Below are 9,134 nucleotides of genomic sequence, written 5' to 3' on the forward strand. Positions count from 1 at the left end.
TCATGTATGGGAAAATAATAAATTTACTCTTACCACCTTCTTCTTTCACTTTAAACTGATTACATTCTTTATGTCTTTTTATTATTATTTAAAAGTAAAATATTTCAAGTAAATGCAAGTGGTTTATAATTGTCAGACCAAGTAGAGAGACATTTTATTTTGAACAGACTATTATTTAAAACAAATGTGAACTTTACACCTCTGTTTGTGCTTGTGTCTATATCCTAACAGTGTTAGCTACATTTACATTTTTCAGTAAGTTGAAATTCTGTTAAGGTGTGTGTCTCTTGATATTTATATTGAATTTTCCAATTTATTTTTCAGAATCATGTCTGGAAAAATAATAAATTTACTCTTACCACCTTCTTCTTCCACTTTAAACTGATTACTTTCTTTATGTCTTTTTATTATTATTTGAAAGACATATGTGCTCTCTCTAGAGGGAGATAGCAAGAAAGCACTACCAATGCAGGATGGCCACTCCACAATCCCTTCTTCCCCATACTCTTTTTAGAATTTGGGGCATGCATTTACATGTACCCCATGTGTTTCTCAAGTCACCAGGTCCAAACTCGAAGCATGCACTCTCCCATGTGGGATCCAGCTGCCTCAATTATCCTGCCACACCCAAGTTCTCTTGGTGTCTTTAACACACACTCCCCCTTCCCTGAAAACCATCCTATGACTCTTCCCATTCCTGATGTGTGCTATTTCATCCCACTTTTTGCTTAAGAACTTTCCAACATTACGTTCTCTTTATCTCTGTTTCTCTCTCTTTTCCTTTATTTCACATCCCTTACTTCCAATGCCAGGCCTTTCCTTCCTTATACACATTGTGTCTTCTATACTCCAAATGTTCGCTATAGTTTTATCAGGAAGCTGGTGAAATCAGGGAGATTAGGCTAATGGAAACCTGATGTCCCATTTTATATATCTTTCTAAGATCACATTCTTTTTAAAGAAACTTTTCCAGAAGGTGCATGCACTTGCTAAAGAGAGGTGGAATGAAAGATGTGAGTAAGTACCTTCCCACATGTGGAATAGCCACCCTGACCTCCCTTTTCCTCTTTTTTCCCTCCTTTCAAGATTTTGGGTATGCAGCACACCTGCCCGGCTTGTTTCTCAAGTCACCAGGCCCAGAATTTGAACTGTGCTGTTGTTCATGTGAACCCAGCCACTTAACCACCATACCACTTGCCTGCCCAAAATTTCCTTCAACTTGGGACCTCTGTCACATATTCCAACTCCAAATGTCCATTCCTATAAAATCGTACTTCCCCAATCTTTCGTTATAACTTTAAAAAAAATTGTATTTACTTAAAAGCATTCAGAATGTCAGAAAAATAGCTGCCACTTTTTTTTCCCTTTTTTTGCAATTACAATGTGGTCTTCAGTTAAGAGAGCAACAGTTGTTTCGTATAAGCTGCATCAGAGACAACTGAAGATGAAAAAACTACTTTCCCCATATATAACTAATATAACTAATTTGTGCTGCACATAAACACAAACCTGTTTTAAGTTTCCATGCCAATTTACAGCATCAATGCTATACTGAGCAAGGTGGGAGCCTGTTGAAAACACCACCAGGACAGAGGTATTAAAGGCATACTTGGTATGTGTTAACTCTGCAAAAAAAGAAAGAAAAAGAAAAAACACTGGACAGTTTAAAAACAAACTTTACACAGTCTTACATTTCAGTTTTTTCTCTGTAAAAAGAGTGAGTTGAGGAGGATAAATGCTTTATACACAAGGGGAAAAGATGTACCTGAACCAACTTATTCATCATCATCATTTTCTTTATCTCCATCCTCTTCAATTTCTTCATCTTCCACCACTTCCTTCTAATTCTTGCTCTTTTCAGCCTTAACTACTCCCTTTTTGACTGTATCAGGCTTTCCTTTAGTTAGGTATACAGCAATATCCTTTTCGTATTTTTTTTTTCAGCTTAGCAGCGTTCTTTTCATAAGGCTGTTTATCATCTGCAGCAGTGTTATTCCACAGCTCTCCAAGTGTTTTGCAACATCAGCAATAGATTGGCTGGGATGTCCTCCTTTGATTTTGGGGTGATATTCAGAACAGAACAAGAAAAGGCTGAAGGAGGCCTCTTGGGTGCATTGGGATCCCTGAACTTCTTTAATGTTTCTCCTTTAGAGGGGATTTATATTTTCATTTCTCTTACATCATGGGCCTTGTCCACCTTTGCCATAGCTTCGAATTTCCCTTTCTCTTCAGCAGACCTGGTCTTCCAACTTTCCGAGCACTTCTTAGAAAGCGCTGAGTTGACTGAAGCATCTGGGTGCTTCATCTTGTGCTCCTCCTGGCAAGTTTGCACAAAGAATGCATATGATGACATTGTGCCTCTCAGCAGCTTCTTAGGATCTTTTTTCCCATGCTTAGTAATCTTTCCTCCATAAGGCAGAGTCACCCAGTGCCATCCAGCTCTCACTTGCCCCTGCGCTGTCTCTATGGAGCTCAGTGCACTGAATGGCTGTGAGAGTGGGAGCCAGATGCAGCCTCCCCCAATCCTTTAGAAATGAGAGAAGACTCTGAACTTGCTGAGTTGAGTTTTTCCATACATTGTCCTTTCAAAAACTGTAATTTCTGGCCCCATTCATTGGTCAGTTGTGAGTTTGAGGCTCACTTTTTCACAACCCCTGATCATATTACACAGGTATTCTGAAATATGCAATAATTATACATAATTTAGCTGACTTATTTCTTTCTAATCATACTATATGTGTTTCATTCCTTTATTGTATTGACAAGATTATTAATTCTGAAAACCTCAATTCCTTTAAATGTTGCATAAAGACATTAAACTTTAGGAAGAGTTTACTGATAGATATCTCTCAATACAGAATATTTTAGGTGAATGACTCAAGAGGCTATCTCTCTAGGATGTTTACAAAAGATTTTTCATACACCACTAATAAGATCATTGACACTGACATCTTCCTTTTGAAAAAATTCTCATGGGGCATGTGCATGTTCCAGAAAGATAGAGAGAAAGAGAGAGAGAGAGAGATTATGGTCAAACCCAATTCTCTTTCCTTCATTTCTCCATCTTGTCAGGATTTGGGCACCCGTGCACACATGCCGTTTGGGTCAGGATTAAAACTGCAGTTGAGGGCTAGTGTGTGGCATAGTATTTAAGACACTGGACTCTCACATGGACGACCTAGGTTCAAATCCCAGACCGAGTGCCTTGAAATACACCGGCACGTGTGCATGCATGCCTAAAATCCCAGGAGGAGAATGCAGAAGGGATGGCAGTGTGGCCATCTCCCCTTGGGGGATGATTTCTCATTTTCTCTCTCTGTCTCTCTGGCAGGATCACCCACCCTATAACAAAAATCTACTTTAAAAAAAAAAAAGAGAGAGAGAGAAAGAAAGAAAGAAAAAAAACTTTGTAGTAGGTCAAATGCACTTGGGATCTTCTGGCTCCCTGTGTATGGTGCTTAACTGCTACACCACAGGGTCAGCTAAACAGCTCCCTTTATGAAATCCAAGTTTCCATGATTTGTTTTCTTTTCTTTTCTGTGTATACAACGTATCATTTAGGAATGTATCTCTTTCTCTTTATTATTATTATTATTATTATTTTTAGTCATGAGCAAAGGCCATCTTTGCCTCCTGTTTTAATGATACTGTGTGTATGCACATGGTGCATGCACCAAAGAGGGAGAGGAAAAAGATAGGAGAGCCCTCCATGCAGTGATCCTTTTCCTTAGTCTTTCTGCTCCTCGGGATCCTGGAATCCCACTGTCACACCTGCTGTGTTTTAGTGCCAAACTGTGGATGTGAACTCATGGTCCAACATGGGCTTCCAGCCTTGAAGGGTCCCTGCTGCCTCACAGTGCCTGGGGCAGGATTATATCTCGTTCATGTTTGCAGAAGTCTTCATATGAACTGATGGGTGCCTGTACTGTTTGCTTTCTCATCTTTTTTAAGTACCTTTATCATGAATGGTTGTGTGTGTTCATCTGATTCTGAAAATATTGATATAAAGCACAGGCAAGACCAATGGTTGATGTTGTTTACCCCAAAATAAGTCCTTTTTTATCTTCTCTAATTTTTTTTTTTTTGTAGAAGTTTTTACCTTAGGGTGCATGCATTCATGGAGAGAGAGAGATAGGGAGACACAGAGAGTGAGAGAGAAATTGAGAAATCACCCCCAAGAGGTATGGCCATGCCACCATCCTTTCTCCTCCATTCTGCTTCAGGGATCTTGGGAATGCAAACACATGTGCCCAATGTGAGTTTCAAGCCACCAGGTCCAGGACGCAAACCACAGTCAGCCAAGTGGGAGTCCAGTGACATAACCACTATGCCATAGCCTGGTCCCTCATTTCTTTTCTTAGGTTCCTTTTGTTTCATCAGGAGAGGAGATATAAAACAATGTTGCTTCTTATTGCTGAGATGGCCTTTGAAAATCTTTGGTTCCAAATCACAAAAATGTGGGCCATTACGAATGGCAGGAAACTCCATGAAAATGTTTTAGACATTTGTCCTCCTGTGTTTTCCTGATGTCATACCCTTCTTTTGAACAAATTAATATTTTCTTCTTTTATTTTCAAGATACATATAAACAGGAAAAAGGCAAGTCTCTTTTATGTATTATTGTGGAATCAGGCATTGCCTCATCTGTTACCTTGTCATTTTGATCTGTGGGGTCAGATCTTCTCTGTCAGGTAAACTTTATTGATAATATATTGAAGTTTTTTCATTTATTTGTTTATTTTGCCAAAAGACAAAGTAAATCTCAGTATTTTAGGCATTCATACATATATGTGTGGCATGTTTTTCAAGACAGAATTTTTAGGATTCAAACCATGTAGTCAGCCATGTGCAATCAAGTCACCTTAACCACCATGACACCAACTGGCTCAAGTTACAATATTTTTAAACTAGCTGTTGTATTAGTTTTGTCCAAGACAGGTCTTGGTCTGACAATTATAAACCACTTGCATTTGCTTGAAATATTTTACTTTCATTCTTTTCATATTATTTAGATTAGGAATAATGAGATTTTTCTCACAGGATGGATACGAGGAACAGTATCTTCATTTTTTCCTTAGGAAAATTAAGGTAGAAGCCATCTAAGATCATGAAGGTTGTATTTTGGAAGACAGAGATGAGTATGAATACATGGTTAACTTGAGAGGATACAAAAGAGTTGGAAAAAGGACAAGGAAAGGGGTAGATCATCATGAAAAAGAATATAGAAGTAAAATTGTACATATTACAGAAACGCTTAAAGCATAAAAGGTGCAAGATGCCAAGATACTACCTTTTATTAAATCTGAATTCTAAAAATGAGTTCATCTTTAGAAATTTACATATGAGTTTTTTAAGGCACTTGAAACTTACAATTAATTGCATTAAAGGAAAGAGAGAAAATAAGAGTTTAGAAACAGTCTTCAAACATTTTGAATACATAATCCAAACATTTTTTTACCTACATTTATTCATTTTTTATTGTTTTCCCTAAATATGTGAGTAATCAACATCAATTTTATTCTATTTGTTTTCAGTTTGTTTGTAGAAGTTTTCCATGTTGAAAAATTGTGTACTTACTGTAAGTTAATGGGACTGGAAAGAATTTGTTTGGACTAATGTTACTCAAGTCTTTGAGCTTCTAAAATAAATGAACTCAGTTAAAACATGTTTATCAAAGCTAACTTTGAATACTTCATCAGTTGAGAATTCAATTTAATTCCATTGCAATTTTTTTAATGCAAAGAATTAGAAACTGTCTGAAATGCAAAATAATTGTACCCAGATAGTATAGGCAGTCATTTTTTTCAATGGTGTAACATCTTCCAAAGAGACTTTCTTTCTTTTTTTTTTTTTTTTTTTGAGAGGTTTTTGCTATAGGGCGCGTGCGCTCGCCAGACAGACAGAGAGAGACAGAGAGACAGAAAGCAGGAAATCACCCCCCGGGGGGATGGCCACGCCGCAATCCCTTCTCCTCCATTCTCCTCTCAGGATCTTGGGCACGCACGCACACGCGCCAGGCATGAGTTTAAGCCACCGGGTCCGGGACTTGAACCTCAGTCGACTACGTGGGAGTCCAGCGACATAGCCATTACGCTAACTGCTGGTCCCCAAGAGACTTTCTTTCTTAAGAGAGAATTTTTGCTATAGGTGCATGTGCTTGCCAGAAATACAAATAGAGATAGACACAGAAAGTGAGGCTCTCAACTTCTGCCCCACCTTTCTTCCCAGCTTCTACATAGCAGAAGCTAGTGTGCAGACCAAGACCCAAGACTGCTTTGGACCTGCACACCCATTTGCCCTCTACAGGTGCCCTCTTGCTCTTCTGCACTTCTACTGCCCCTTTCTTCCTGGCTGCTCTGTAGCGGAAGTGAGTATGTGGGCCTAGGCTAAAGACCACCATGGAGCTCCTCTTACTCCTGTTTGTCACAGACTTTATAGTTTCCCAAAGCGCACAGCACACAATACTTTCTTCTTCAGTTGAGATCCTGTGGCTCAGTCCCAGGAGCATCTGTTCCCTAGATTCTGGGGGAGACATTTGGAACACGCAGTCCCTCCAACAAAAGTTCAGGTCACAGGGAAGAAACGTAATCCATAAGATGACTAGAAACCACCACAGAGGCGCAAGAAATATTAGAAACCAAGAAACTATTTCTCCCCAATGGAGAATAACAATTCTTCATCATCCACAGACAGCACAATGGAACTCATGGAAATGTCAGATGAAGAATTGAGAATATTCACAAGTGGCAAAAGAAAAGATGCAAGAGAGAAGAAACAACGAACTACAGGTGATAAGGAAGTTCTTCCTGGATTTGAAAGAAATAGACACCATAAAAAAGAGTCAAATGGAGCTATTAGAGATGCAGGCTGTAATACAAGAAATCAAAACCTCCTTTGAAAGTATAAAAAGCAGATTAGACCATGATGCAGAATATCAAATCTCCAATATAGAAGACAGAACATCTGATGTAGAAAAAAATACCAAAAAGATAAGTAAAAAAATCTTAAAAATGAAGATAATATACAAGAAATACTAGATTTCATTAAAAGTCCAAACAGTTGAAAAATTAGTATCCTAGAAGGTAAAGAAATGAGAATATTGAGAATCTATTCCATGAACTCCTGGAAGAAAACTTGACAAGCCTAGAGAAGCATTCAAACATCCAGACCAAAAAAATACAAAGAACCCCAAATAGAATCAACCCAGGATGATCTTCACCACAGAACATCATTGCCAGAGTGGGGAAGATTATCATATGGGAAGAAAAGATAAAAACATTCTCAGATATCAAAATCTGAAAGAATTCACCATCTCCAGACCAGCACTTCAAAAAATTCTGAAGGGATTACTATACCAAGAAAACTAAAGACAGACAGAAATAAGAGAACAAAAAGCAATCAAAAAAATTACCAAGTTAATGGTAGAAAGAAGTCTGGAAATATCAATAATAACATTGAATGTTAATGGATTAAATTCTCTAATCAAAAGATTCAGACTAGCTGGATAGATTTAAAAAAAGAAGAAGAAAGGAAAAACAGAAATCCTCCATCTGTTGTCTACAAGAAACCCACCTCATGGATAAAGACATACATAGACTAGGGACCAGCAGTTAGCATAATGACTATGTTGCTGGACTCCCATGTAGTTGACCATGGTTCAAGTCCCAGACCCGGTGGCTTAAACTCACGCTGGGTGCATGTGCATGCTTATCCAAGATCCCAAGAGGAGAATGGAGGAGAAGGGATTGCGATGTGGCTATCCCCCCTGGGGGGTAATTTCTTGCTTTCTCTCTCTGTCTCTCTGGCAAGTGCACACACCCTATAGCAAAAATCTATAAAAAAAAAATACATAGACTAAAAGCGAAGGGCTAGCAGAAGATATTCCATGCAAACAGAAACCAAAAAAGAACAGGAGTCTTGATACTGATCTCAGACAAAATAGGGTTTAAGACTAAAATTATAAGAACAGACAAAGAAGAATGGCATTATGTAATAGTAAAAGGGCTAATTTATCAAGAGGATATAACACTTTTATATATGCATCCAAATTTAGGAGCATCCAAATATGTAAAGGAAAGACTGCTAGATCTTAAAGGAGAGATACACTCCAACACACTAATTGTTGGGAACCTCAAGACACCACTATCTCCTTTAGACAGATCAATGAGAAAAAAAAAAAATTAGCAAGGAGATTCAGGACCTAAATGATACCATAAATGAGATGGACTTGACAGACATCTATAGAACTTTTCCACCCCAAAACCACATTTTTCTCACCCCTACATGGTACCATCTCAGAGGTTGACTACAGAGTCAAAGCATAGAAATTATATCCAGCCTCTTCTGTGACTGTGATGGAATTAAACTTGATATCAATTTCAGGGAAAAAAAACTCAAAAATACACAAATACATGGAAACTAATAACCTAATCATGAATTATGTCACAACTACTGAAGATATTAAGACTGAAATCAAAAGATTTATGGAACTCCTGAATTGTGTCACAACTACTGAAGAGATTAAGACTGAAATCAAAAGATTCATGGAAACAAATGATCATGAGTTCATGACTTTACATAATCTAAGGGACATCTCAAAACCAGTCATAAGTGGAAAATTCGTAACAATTAATGCACACAAGAAAAAGATGGAAAGATTGCAAATGGACAACTTAACACGATGCCTCAAGGAATTGGAGAAACAGTAACAAAAAAAAAATCCAAAAAATGCTAGGAGAAAAGAAATAATATAAATTTGAGCAGAAATAAATGAAATAGAAAATAAATGAAAGCTGGAACAGCAGTTAGCGTAATGGCTATGTCACTGGACTCCCACGTAGTCGACTGCGGTTCATGTCCCGGACCCGATGGCTTAAAACTCACACCGGGCGCGTGTGCATGCCTGCCCAAGATCCTAAGAGGAGAATGGAGGAGAAGGGATTGCAGCGTAGCCATCCCCCCTGGGGGTGATTTCTCACTTTCTGTCTCTCTGTCTCTCTCTCTGTCTGGCGAGCACACGTGCCCTATACCAAAAACCTCTCCAAAAAATATATATAAAAGAAAGAAAGAAAGAAAGAAAGAAAGAAAGAAAGAAAGAAAGAAAGAAAGAAAGAAAGGAAAGGAAAGGAAAGGAA

This window comes from Tupaia chinensis, unplaced genomic scaffold (genome assembly GCF_000334495.1).
Source record: "Tupaia chinensis unplaced genomic scaffold, TupChi_1.0 Scaffold148367_1, whole genome shotgun sequence".
NCBI classification, from domain to species: Eukaryota; Metazoa; Chordata; class Mammalia; order Scandentia; family Tupaiidae; genus Tupaia; species Tupaia belangeri.